We start from the raw sequence: 13,786 nt of genomic DNA, 5'->3' as shown, positions 1-13,786 counted from the left end.
GGCCAAGTTACGGAAAATCCAAATGTGAGTGTTATACATTTAAAATGACGTCCCTCTCCTGCATACCACTGGTTTCTCAATCTTCTGTCTCCTCCCGGTCACAAACTGCCTCTTGGGAAGGGTAATTTTTCTACTACTCTAATTATCTTTCTCCGAAGAATCCGCCAAGTAATTTTTTGTCCTTTCCCTCATCAGATAAATGAATAGCCAGATGAAGCCTAAAAAAAAGACAAGTGAGAGGGGCAAGATGTAAAAAGCTGTGAAGGGTCTGAGCTAACAAATGACCTGTCACGGTTTCTTAGGTACAGGAAGAAGACATGGGACCTCTGGGCTGGAGAACAAGGGCTTTATTACTCACAGCAATAGCAGCAGCTAGATGATTAGCATTTTTACTGCCTCTCCTCACCCAAGTTCCAACAGAGCAATGCAGAGGGCCAGGCTGACACCTACTCTCATAAAGGGCTGCGTTACAGGAGAGGAAACCCACGCTTATGGAACTCATATCTTTTATACTGGACAGTAAGCATACCTGCCTTTCATCCCAGAGGAAGTTATTATGTTTATTATATTATACAGCAAACAAACTTTTAGTGTCTCTGAGGGAGACCCTATCTCTATTGTCCAACGCTCTTCACTACACAAACATTCTTGGAAAGAGAGTCCGGAACAAAGATAATCTGCTCTAAAGATGTGCAGAAAAATGAGAGATCTATGGAGAACTGTCTCCCAACGTAAGACTGTGACCCTCTCCCCCCTAATTATTTACCTTATCACATGTGATTAAGGTTATTCTTTACCTAACAGAAGTAGGAGTTATTGAAAACACTTGAGAAGAAGTTATTTTTTAAAAACATAAAGAGTAATATCACTTGTCTGGGTGATTTAGCAGTTTGCGCTGCTATATCAAGATATCATAGACTGGGTGGCTTAACAGCAAACATTTATGCCTCATAGTTCTGAACACTGAGGAATCCAAAATCAAGGTATCAGTAAATCCAAGGTCTGTTAAAGATACTTTTCCTGGTTTGCAGACAAGATTGCTGTATCATGACATGGCAAAAAGCAGAGAGACAGGAAGCAAGCAAACTCTCTCCCTCTATCTGTTTCTCTCTCTCTCTCTCTCTCTCTCTCTCTCTCTCTCTCTCTCTCTCGTGTCTCTTCTTACAAGGGAGGGCACTAATCCCATCATAAGGGCTCCAGTCTCATTGGTGAATTATTTCCCAAAGGCTTCCCCTGCTAATAGTATCCTAATGGGGATTAGGGTTTCAGCACATGAATTTTAGGGGGACACAAACATGCAATCTATAATATCTCTGAAGCTTCATAATTGGTTAAAAAAGAGACTAGAGAAACTGATATTTCATCCAGGTGAGAGGTAATATTTCAACATTATTTGTTATATGACATATTTATCTTAACACCTTCATTAGATTTTCTTTTGTTCTCTTTAAAATGCAGACTGCATATTAAACTAGCTGTCTCCCACATCCCTCTCACAGGGCTGAGTGCACAGTAGGCACGCAATAAACACCCTTGCTGGTACAATGACATTAATTTGAATCTGGGGGATTGCTAAGAACAGTAATAGTGCTTTTAATGTCTGGCTGCAGAACCAAAGCATAGAGGACCTGAATTTGCTCACACTTCTTCATTACACTGTATTTATTTCATTCCCCAAGAAAAGTAATCTCTTTAATGCTACGTCCTTCGGGGGAATTTTCTCCATGTGCAAGCTACATTATATTTATAAAGAGCAATATCTCAACTGTTTGGCACATGACTCTTAAAACTCAGCCTATAAGAGGGTTAAGTTTATGTGGCAGCACTCTCTGTGGTTTTTTTAGGGACTTGGAAGCTATACTTTCTACAACTTGTATTTTTATATCCAGGGTGGCTAAACTGTGTAGCTGCTTTATAATTGCACAGGATCATTGCTAGAAATTGAAATTCTAATATTGATGCTTCCTATTCTTAACGTTACAATCATGTTTTCTTTTAACTAATTAGAAAAATAATGTTTGTAATAGGAAAAAGCCTAAAGCAAAATCTGATTCCAGGTACCAATCAAAGGGAGAAACAAAGCATTCAATGCTCATTGTGTGAACAATCTCTCCTTTAAGGTCAAGGCAGCAGATGAAACTGCAATGTTCTTTGTTGCTGTTTTGCTTACTAGAGTCAGCATTTTTATTTACAAGCAAATGATAGCATCTCTTATTTAAGTATAAAAGTTAACCTCTGCCAAATGATGATAGAAACAATTAACAATATTATCTGAGTCAATTTAACTAATTCTGCCTCTCTATGTTCTCCTTTGATTCCTTCAAGGGTTTTAGAACTTCAGAAAAAAAGAAAACAGGAACTTTCATGGAAGGAAGTTGCATAGCAGAGTTAAGGTAAAAGACTGAACAACTCCAGTAGAATAAATCCTGTGTATTTCATAGCGACTTATTACTTTATGTGTTATATCCAGTACTTTAAGAACAGAGTCAACTCTACAATATTGAACTGATGCTGTAGCTAGTGGGGTTTGTTTTTGTTTTCCTCTATGACCTTCCCCCTTCTGGAATTAGCTATTCATATTCTAGTTCTCATTCAGCCTTATCTCATTAAATTATTTAGCAATTCATTATTTTTAAGGTTTCATCTCCTCCTTACATTACAAGCCATTATAATTTCTCTAAGTTCTGTTTTTACTACACATTGTAACTTTCCATGGTAAATGCAGCAGAGTAAAGGCTGAATTATTACAACTCAGACCTTTATTTAATACTCCAACTCAGACTTCCTAGGTGGCGCAGTGGTTAAGAATCTGCCTGTCAATGCAGGGGACACAGGTTCAATCCCTGCTCCAGGAAGATTCCACACGCTGCGGCACAACTAAGCCCATGCACCACAACTATTGAGCCTGTGTGCTGCAACTACTGAAGCCCGTGCGCCTAGAGCCCATGCTCCACAACAAGAGAAGCCACCAGAATGAGGAGCCTGCGCACTACAATTAAGAGTAGCCCCCACTTGCTGCAACTAAAGAAAGCCCATGTGCAACATCAAAGACCCAATGCAGCCAATAAATTAATTAATTAATTAACTAAAAAAAAAAACTCAAACTCCTTGCCAATGTGTCATTCTTTACCAATAAGGACAATGAAAATAAATCCTAAAAAGTTTTGAAATCCCACTCTTGGAAAGTCATTCTGCTGGAAATGGATAAGTGTTTCCCATGTCATCAATATTGTGCAAATGTGTGGCAGGTAAGAAACAATAAAACTTTGTGCAAATGAATTTATTCACAATGAGAACTTATATAATGTACTTTCTGTTGTACTGTTTTTTTCTCCATATCAATGTTAGTGTTAATTCTTGACTCTCTGCTCTATGCCGAATGTTGTTATTGTTTTAAATGTTGCTGTTTCCTCCATTTTTCCCTAGTGAAAGAGCACAAGAGGTATGAGAAGGAGTGTTCTCTTTGTCCTCTTGTTCTCAATGCATGAAATGCCTGCCACTGTCAACACGATCCGGTGCCACAGCCACTGTCATATTCCCAGACATCACCGTGCACGATTTATGAGGTTTACATAAAGGTTATGTGGAATAAATCACTAGCCTTTATCTTTGCCTGGTATCTACTTTGCATTATTTATGAGCAAAGAACAATGCATCATGCTGGACTCCATGTTAGGCTGCTATAATTCATATGGTAAAACATCATTTTCCTGGAGATTCTGACGTTAGAGTGAAGAGGCAACTCCCTCTTTTTGAGGAGAGCCATGAAGCATGTTTCAGCTAATACATCAGAAAGACACCGACGGTACCTATTAATAATCATCAATCTTAAGAAGCAGCACAACCCACAGAGGAATAAATGTTCCTAAGCCTGCATTCTACAAGGACTGGCACTTATCTTATCCGTACTCTGGATACCGTTCAGTCATTCACTCCACAGCATTTTGTTGAATACGTATTGTGTTCCAGGCTCCACTGTTGTAAGTGTTTGGATTTCTTTGGTGAACAGAGAAACAAAAAGTATGGTCTTGGCTTAGATTCCTTCACAAAAGGTCCCGAGAGAAGGGCTTGAATGCATGAAGTTTAATTTCCAAAATGAACCCAAGTAATTGGTATAGGGAAATGGAAGAGCAACCCAGAGCAGAAGGGAAAGTTCATTTAAACTTGCTTCATTGAACTGATGACCTCAGTGAACAAATGGAACACAATTCCACCGCGGGTCTTCTGAGGAGCCACGTATGGGCACCTCAGGATTGTTCACCTGAGACAGAGAACAGCAGTTCTCATCCCTAGTTTCTGAGGGTTAGGCCATGGAAACGTAACTCTTTTCTGCGCGTTTCACATGGCTGAGCAGATTCCCACAGGCATCCCATTTGGAAGTAGTGGAGAAAATCCAGAGCCAAAAGCAAAAGATTTAGTGTTGACAAGGCAAGGAGCTGTCATATTATACCTGCATGCACTTGTGTGCCACAGCAGAGGCTGGAGTGAAAATACGAGTCAGAAAAATATGAGGTGGGATGCAAGAGATGGTGGATACAGTCTCTGCCCTTGAGGAGCTTGTATTCAAGTCAGTTGCATTTTATCCAACCCAGATGCTTGGGGTTTTCTAAAGTGAACAACAGGAGAAAATGAAAATGGCTGCACTCATACAATAGATCTAGACCAATATATAGCTAAGACCTGTTACTTTAACTTAAATTCTGTTAATTTAAAAATTGCCACGTGAAAAAAATACAAATATAAAAAGGTTTACTATATTAATTATCAAGTTTTATCATAGAGAAAGATTAAAGATTTTAGAGTAAATGTGGCTAAGAGAACCAGCTATAGTGTGGTCTTGTCTGAATAGCTCTTGTTTTATTTTATAGGTTCTACAGGATGTGAACATGGTCTTATTTAGAAACAATTTCAACTGAGATCATAGATCATAGGTATTAATCACTACCAAATTCCAAAACACAAGACTTTCAAGTAAAAGAGAGAGTAAAAAGCCAGCTTTTAACCTTTACGTGAACATTTACATCCACTTTAGAGTCTGAAAAAGCAAGAGATAAACTTAAAGAAAGTATTTTTTAGAGAGAGCTGTTCTGGTGCTGTGACTCCACCCCTGCCATGGGAAGGAAATCGGAAGGACTTTAATTTTTCAAAACCAAGGAAAGAGTCTTCACTGGTATGCCTTAGAGAACTTTATCTGTTTTCTATGTATCTTAGAGTCACAGTAGACTATAACATACCTGAGAAACCTAAAGGGAGAGAGACCATAGTTGCCTAGCTTTTCTGACAATGAAGATAAAGACAGCTGAAAAAAGTAGTCGGGGATTTGGGTACAGGCTCTATTCCCAGAATTTTCAGGGTATAGTCAGAGAAGTGGTAAAGGATTGTTTTGATTCTGCTCAAGAGGGTTGCCTGAATTGGGAATGTGTCCTCAGTCAAAAAAATGTCTTAAGTCTGAGGATAAGTAAAAAATCATCAGCCAGAAGAGATTCATTTACCCACCTCAAGGGAAATACATTCAAAACATCCTCATCAATGACAACAGGAAGAAGGATCCCTAGAAACTCCACAAAATCACTTCGCAAAAGAATGAGCATTTTAAGTATCTACCAAATTTATAGCTTCTCCATTTTGAAGAATCTAAAAGACAAAGTCTAAGGAGGATTCAGTATGGGACCACCATAACCATTCTAAAAAGGAACCAAGAAGGATGATCCTCCACGCTTGGAGCACGTGATACTAGCAGGATGAAACATGGACCCTACAGATAAGGTAGAGGAGAGAGGGAAGTAAATAAAGATGTAAAAGAAAAACTAAACTGGAAGCATATTCAGAGACTGACAGTACTTGAAATGGAAGGCAAGTACTAATCAGAAATTTTCTCGTGTTCATGATGTTAGTATGAACTTTTGGTAATAAATGTCTCATAATGAATTCTACCCACACATCTTCCAGATATCATGGGACGTTATATCAAGATTACACATAATAAAAAGCAAAGAAGGAAAGATGAAAATAAAAAGGTATAGTGATGCATAAAGCTGGAGAAGCCTCACAGGCTAGCTGACTTTATCACCCTAGGACCAGCCACCAAAGGGGAACTCTCAGATTACTGACTTAGGATCATTTTCTGGAGCAAAGAGTCAACTCACCTTTGTACTCAAGGATAAGCCAAATGAGCGGATGTAAGTCCTTAAACACTCTATTTTACATCAGTCTTTCTGCAGAGTCTCTAAACTCTTAACGGATGAAACATAGTAAGATTGAACTGTCTTCCTAAACATGAAAATTGTGGGTGGAAGCAGCAATTTCAACTGATTTCAACCAGTTGAAAAGAAGAGCTTATATCACTCACCTTCCTCTTTTTTCTGTCTGACCATAACTCTTCAATGTCAAGAAAAACTAGTGATCTAAGTGGATGATACACCACAACTATCAACAAATGAAATCAAAGAAAGCAGCTGAAAAATGAGAACTTAGGCAATTGACAATTTGCTTTTTCTCTGTGACACCAAGTGACTAATCTGAGTGATTTTCTAAGTAATGGGATGTCACAGGTAGGAACTGTGTGAGCAAGAGTATAATACTGAGTACACACTAGGCCAAGAAGAGTCAAATGCAATCTGTTGCATAAAGATAATCAAATGATCAAATAATTTGTCTCTGGAGAGAGAATTATCTCCTGCTTTATCCTTAAAAATTTACTCAGACTTCACAGATATATCAGATGTTCCAAAGTGCCAGATTAGTCATGCCAAGAGATTTCGCTAAAATCAACAATATATGAAAAGAAAATGTTAGTAAAATTTAGTAAGGAGAGAATTCCATTTGCTCTGAGAAGGCCTTGTGCTGGTGTTCAGACCGTAGTGGATGATGACCGGTCCCTCAAGTGAGCAGAGCCCAACGAACTTTGAGATTTGCCGTCCTTTTCCTAGAAAGGGTTTAGCAAAGAGAAATGGATGGAAGTTGTGCTTTTACCTGCATACAGAGTAGGAAATGGACTAGATTTTTCTTTTAGGATCAAAAAAAATCCCATAAATCACAAATTAGGACTCTTTATTTTATATTTGTTTATTTTATTTTACTTTTTTTGGGTTAATAATTTTATTGTAAGATTCATATTGGTCTAACAGTCTGTCCCTAACTTATCCATAAAATAGCCATGTAGCTAAATTTTTTTTTGAAGTTTAAAAATTCAAAATTAAACATTCTTTATGGCTACAACTAAATCAAAGTAGTAATCCTGGGAAGAGAGCTAGAAGAAGAGTCAAGGACCAGGAGCTAGTGGTCACCAGGATGGTCCAGGGTAGATTGATGGAGGACAAAGATGCTGAAGGCCAGTGCTGTGCTGCCTGGGTAAAGCCATGGAAAGCTTTCTGGGGTAGTGAAGGAGAGGCTCCAGTCTCATCCAGAAATCCCAAGGGATGGGCCTGAGCCCTAAAACCGCCATGTAGCTAAATTTTATCTCTTTTTTTTTTTTTAAGCTCTTTATTGGAATATAATTGCTTTACACTGTTGTGCCAGTTTCTGCTGTACAACAAAGTGAATCAGCTGTATTTATACATATATCCCCATATCCTCTCCCTCCTGCGACTCCTTTCCACCCTCCCTATCCCAGCCCTCTAAGTCATCACCCATCATCGAGGTTGATCTCCCTGTGTTATGCAGCAGCTTCCCACTAGCTATCTATTTTACATTTGGTAGTGTATATATGTCAATGCTACTCTCTATTTTATATTTGTTTATTTTAATTTTAACCTACTATTATTCAGTAAATAGCTTTCCTTTAAATGCATAGAGTCCCACTGCAGTTTAACACTCTAGGTAAAGGTGATGTATAACAGAGTTAATTGATTAGTGCAATTTCATTTTAGTTTAATATACCAAATCTCTGCTGTGAAATATCCACAGCTAATGATCTGCATAGACTAAACTGAGGTCATTGTAACTGTTACCTACTTCTAAACTTAATTTTACAGATGAGAAAGAGAAAGAGATCATTAAAGTGTGTCTCTCTCAATTGTAATATCTTATTATGTAGATGTTTATAGTCTTTTATCATTTTGCTTTCTTCTTAGTTGATGTTTTCCCTAAGATGATTAATTCATTTTATAGACTTTTAGAATTAAAAACTGTGTAGCCAACATCATGACCCATTGTTCATAGCATCTGGCCTTCTGGTCCTTGTTTTCCAATTATATTTCAGTAAAGATGAAGTTAGTCCTGAAAAAACCATGCTTTTTTAAAGCTCAGACAATTGTGCTTTCATCCTTCTACCATCCTTTTAGAAGTATAAGTTTACTGTTCCAGAAGTTACATCCTTTAAAAAAGCAATCCCTTGTAGAAAGGGGAGAAGAAAAAAAAATCATTTGCAGTATCTTTCCAAGGTTCTGTACAGGGATAGGGGAAGAGCATCTTAATGATGATAAGTCACAGTGAAAGAGCAGTAGGCCCCACTGGGTTACCCATATTTCCTCCTTCTTGAAGCAGCAATCCCCTGGAAAACTACAAATAATAATTATCATGGCAAGAGCTATCTATTCAGCATTACCATGGGGCAGGTACCATATTAAACACCCTATATACTTTTCCTCATTTAATCTTTAGGAAGATTCCACAATGTTACAATAATGTATCATTATTGTCTTATCATTGAAAAAAAAATCAGTAAATGCAGAGAGGACAAGCAAAATCAGCTAATTATATGGCTAATATAAACCAAGACTTGAACCCAGAATCAACTGGTCCCAAATCTCATATAACAAAAACTCTTTATACTTCATTTCGCATCCTCTCAGGCTCACCTGCTTCTGGGGTCTTTGGCCATTTAGTCTACTTCAACTACATGGTGGCAACCAACTCTGTGTGCAAATTGAAAATCACATGGGACACCCTGACAAGACCGCATCTCATACCCACACTGCACACCCCTCACCTCCTGGCCCTGAGATTTAATGTTGATATTGAGGCACAGAGAGCTACCTGGAAGTATGGAGGTAGTGGATGCCTTGTGGGAAAACATGTGACCAGTGGGAAATGGAAGGCTATGTGTAAGCTCTTCATCAATCATCCTGCCAAAATTCTGCCTTTATAAACAATTGTCTAGCCTTCCAGAGGCTGCCTAAGTGAAATGTATGCAGTGAAACACTTATGAAGGAATTTAATGCAGAGGAGGCTTCTATAGCTGTTGGAAAAGCTAGAATTACAAGAAAACAATCACTAATGATCTCATCCCACAGCACCAAAGTAGGTGGTTCTCAAAAGCATGCCCCCAAATCACGACACGTCTAAGAAGCTCTAGTAAGCTCTCATCAACTTTCAGGATGCAACAGTGAGGTGGGGGGGGGGGGGGGGGGGGGAGTGGGTCTCACAAACTTGCCTGAAATATATCTCATACCTCCTGCCCTCCTGTGATGCTCACTACCCCATCCTCTGGAGAATAATGGTTTCTCCCTCTTTCTTTCCTTCCTTCCAAAAGAATTCCATGAACAGAATTTAATTCAGACCTATATAATGAGGGAAATTCTGGCTTAGGACACCTTAGACTAGAGGGAGGTGAGGATGCTGATTTGGCAATCAAGTACTCAGGCATATGGAAATTTGACCTTGATATGAATTCTGATTGAATACCTTGTCCACCTGGCATCTATAAGAGAGGTGGAAATAATACTAGAATTCCACAAACATTACAGGGGTCCCCCTCAAAACTGGGCGTATAATGAGACAGAGAAAATTTTATATGCCAGAATTTATTTTAGGAAACCTATGCGATTAGAAGGAACACCTTGATAAGCCACTAGGGGAGGAGGGAAAGATCACTGGACAACATGGTGAAATAGCAAGCGATATTGTTAACTTTCTTCTAAGGAGGACCTAGTTCACAGCAGGACTCCTGTGAGGTTAAATGGGTGGGCAAGCTGAGGCTGCGTCACCAAAAAAGTCTTCCTTCTTTATCATTTGCCCACACATTACAGTATTTCCTCTGAATCAATGTTGAACACATACTCAAGAATATTCTTTTTTTTTTTTTTAAGAATGTTCTTTTGAAACATCACCAATTGTTGCTCTGTCTGAGGGGTCCATATGACTCAACCAGCTCTATATTTGTGTGAACATAACCAATCAGTTAATAGTGTCCCAGTGGAAAAACAGGTGAGAGCCTCTGTTCCATCTACCTTGTCTTTAAAAAACACTAGCTTCAAAACAAGGTCCATTTCTGAGGTTTAAGTTCTTAATACATAGTTGGCAACATTCCAGAAACTTATTCCTGAGTCTTTATTTGCTATCTTTATTTTAAAAGACTAATCTCATTCAGTGAATTCTTTCTCTTTTTATTTATACCATGCCATAACAATTAAGAGCATTATATTGAGCTGATATATAAGTAAATTGATTAACAAGTTTCAAGACGCTTAAGTATAAAATGTTTGGCTATAGAAATGGAAAATTCCTGGTGGCTGCTCCAAGATGTACTTCTGTTGGAAAAACAATAATTATAACCACAAAGGTATATTTATTTTAACTCTGTTGCACCAAAAATCATTCAAAGTGCCCAGATGTTTTTTCTACTAAAGAACAGGTAAGAAACTATGTCATCATAGTTTACAGTTTGATCCATTTATGCTTCAAGATGTTACTAGTTGCAAAGAATTTGAATAATGCTTAACATGTTTTTAAAATAATATGTATCAGTAATGGTGCCTTTGTTATAAAATCACAGCTATTTTTTTTTCTGTACATCATTTTAAGGACAGAGAAATCCAAACACCTATTGACAAAATTGATAAGATTATATATATATATATATGGTATTTGAAATATAATAAAAGGCTACTGAAGTGATAGAGGTGACACCAGAGAACAGCGCAATCTAGCTTTTCCAGTTTTTTGCTATTCCTCCAAGGTGATCATCTGTCATTTCTATAGTTGCTGCAACTCTACCAGTACAGTTCCAAAGAGCTCTGCTTTTGGTAACTGATGCCCTAAAGCTTTTCTAATGCAACAGCAATATTACTGAGATACCTGAATTCCAGCCTTCACAGTATGCAGAGTGATTAACCTAGGTTAGCATAAGTAGCCAATCTGGAAGAAGTTAAATATATTGTCTAGCTCCCCAATTCCTTGAAGTCTGACCTTCGTTTTCCTAGGATAATAATTAAGCATTTGTGACAGCAAATACATTAAGAGCGTGAGGTTAATTAATATGTGCACGTGTTTACTAACTTCCCAGAAATTTTATATAAAACGGGGATCCTTCCAATTCATTATAGAAATTGTATCCTTGGAAATACTTAAGCCTTTTGAAAAACTCAAACTAGAACTCCAAAAAGCACATTCACTCACACTATTGACTCCTGGAAAAGAAATTTAACTTTTCATGATACATCTTTTCAAGAACTACCACACCTCAGGCAAAATTATTCAATAAAACACATCTAAGATTCTGAGATTTGTCCTTCCATTATTAAAACAGCTGTTTATTCTATCATACTCATTAAAGCAAAAACAGAAAGCTTTATTTATAAGTATGTCTTAATAATTTTCTTCAAATATATAACTGTTACTTATTAACTAATTTTAAAAGAACAATATAGACACATGTTTTTCATTAATATAAAAATTATACTTATGCCTTTGTTTTATTGACCTGTCTTCTAACCTGAAAAATGTAAAAAGACAGTATTTTGCACACAGGGGAAGAAATCCAGGAGAGAATCTTAAGAATTGAGACCAAAATGTAGAAGATAGGAATAAGACTATATGAGATAAGCCAGTGGTTTCGATGAATAGTGAAAATGCAGCAGGTTCAGGAACCATGTCTCATATGCATCTCTTTATCTCCAGCTCTGACATAATGATTGAAACAGGCCAGACCACAAACGCTGGCGAAAATGATGACCTTGCTTCAAAGAGGTTATTTTCACTTTAGTTTACCATAAATTAGAAGAAAGTAAGCAGTGTGAGGAGTGTAACTAGATAAAGACACAAATGAGTAGAGAGAGCTCATCCTGCTCCCCAAATCCTCAGTTACCTTGGAAGATTAGCATCCAATGCAGCCCTGGCAGAGGGGAAAAAAAAATCCCTGTTCAAAGCCATGGGCTTTCTGCCTTTTATATGGTGAAGATTAGCAGAGGGCAGCTCCAACTTCTCATGCAATATTCTCCCCAGGAGGAAATTCTTGCTGTGATGCAGGCACGTACATACTCCTAAACCTGTGGCAGGCCTAGCCATGCTGCACTACGCTGGCCCTTGCATATGTGGTTTGAATTTGGTTTATAACTGGCCATTCTCAAAAGACACAGCATTTTTATGTCTCCATCTTCCTTCACTGTGTTCTAATACTGGTATAAAACTCTTGCTCATTTTATGTTTCTGATCACTCAAGGCACAGTTCACTCACCCCAACTTCTAATTGGAAACAATTGCTCCTGCATCCCTCTTACAATTTCAAATGAAGCTTGTACCACCTTCAAGGCATCTTTTTAATCCACCTTATAAAACAATTATTTATATGATTATATACACCCTTCTACAATAGACGATCCCTGAGAGTGCTAGCCTCTGTAAACAGCACGGTACCTAAATAAAAGAAATGTTCTTAAATGTAAAAAGATGAATGAGGGACTTCTAGGTGGCGCAGTGGTTAAGAATCTGCCTGCCAATGCAGGGGACATGGGTTCGAGCCCTGCTCTGGGAAGATTCCACATGGCACAGAGCAACTGAGCCCATGTGCCACAACTATTGAAGCCCACGTGCCTAGAGCCCATGCTCCGCAACAAGAGAAGCCACCCACTACAATGAGGAGCCCGCACACCACAATGAAGAGTAGCATCCACTCGCATTAACTAGAGAAACCCATGTGCAGCAATGAAGATCCAATGCAGCTAATAAATTAAATAAATAAATGTATTAAAAAAAATGAATGAGTACATGCACCACATACCATCAGAGAGGTTTGGAACAGGGTCTGATGGAAGCAGCAGCAGCAATAAAAGAACTTAATGGCATCTTAGCCTTTCTTTATGCTGAACCTAGGCTCCAATCCTGGAAATCAGGTCTCAGACACTATGACACTAAGTTCCATCCTTCTTTGAGCATGTGTTGCTCCACATTTCTGTCAATGAAACATGGAAAACACATTTATACTTAGGAAAAACCCCATAAAGATAGATAGCAATGCTTAACAAAGACCTCCCAATTCATGTGTATGTTTTCCTTTTTCCCCAACTTTGGTTTTTTGTATTTTTTTTAAATTTTCATTGAAATATAGTTGATTTACAATGTTGTATTAGTTTCAGATGTACAGCAAAGTGATATATATTCTTTTTCTACATTTACTTCCATTATAGGTTATTACAACATATTGTGTATAGTTCCCTGTACTATACAGTAGGTCCTTGTTAGTTATCTATTTTTCATATAGTAGTCTGTATATTTTAATTCTAAACTCCTAATTTATCCCTCCCCCACTTCTCCTTTGGTAACCATAAATTCGTTCTATGTCTGTGAGTCTGTTTTGTAAATAAGCTCATTTGTGTCATTTTTTTTTTAGATCCCACATATAAGCAAAATCACATATTTGTCTTTGTCTGACTTACTTCACTTAGTATGATTATCTTAAGTCCATCCATGTTGCTGCAAATGGCATTATTTCATCCTTTTGTTCTGAAAAATTTCCAACACACAGAAAAATTAAAAGAAACTACAATGAACACTATATTTTCAGGGCCCAGATTTACCAAATAGCATTGTGCAACGTTTTCCCCTTCTTCTCTTTTTTCCTTCCCTTCGG

The sequence above is a fragment of the Hippopotamus amphibius genome, chromosome 4 (assembly GCF_030028045.1).
Source record: "Hippopotamus amphibius kiboko isolate mHipAmp2 chromosome 4, mHipAmp2.hap2, whole genome shotgun sequence".
Classification (NCBI taxonomy): domain Eukaryota; kingdom Metazoa; phylum Chordata; class Mammalia; order Artiodactyla; family Hippopotamidae; genus Hippopotamus; species Hippopotamus amphibius.
The sequence above is the reverse complement of the archived record's forward strand: the minus strand, read 5'-3'. Positions refer to the sequence as shown.